This window comes from Piliocolobus tephrosceles, chromosome 16 (genome assembly GCF_002776525.5).
Source record: "Piliocolobus tephrosceles isolate RC106 chromosome 16, ASM277652v3, whole genome shotgun sequence".
NCBI lineage: Eukaryota > Metazoa > Chordata > Mammalia > Primates > Cercopithecidae > Piliocolobus > Piliocolobus tephrosceles.
The window spans coordinates 51965738-51966026 of NC_045449.1; positions in this window are offsets into that span (position 1 = coordinate 51965738).

Here is a 289-nt window from a genome sequence, read left to right on the forward strand (position 1 = left end):
GAGACGGAATCTGGCTCTGTTGCCCAGGCTGGAGTACAGTGGCTGGATCTCAGCTCACTGCAAGCTCCACCTCCCGGGTTTACGCCGTTCTCCCGCCTCAGCCTCCCGAGTAGCTGGGACTACAGGCGCCCGCCACCTCGCCCGGCTAGTTTTTTGTATTTTTTAGTAGAGACGGGGTTTCACCGTGTTAGCCAGGATGGTCTCGATCTCCTGACCTCGTGATCCACCCGTCTCGGCCTCCCAAAGTGCTGGGATTACAGGCTTGAGCCACCGCGCCCGGCCAGAACTG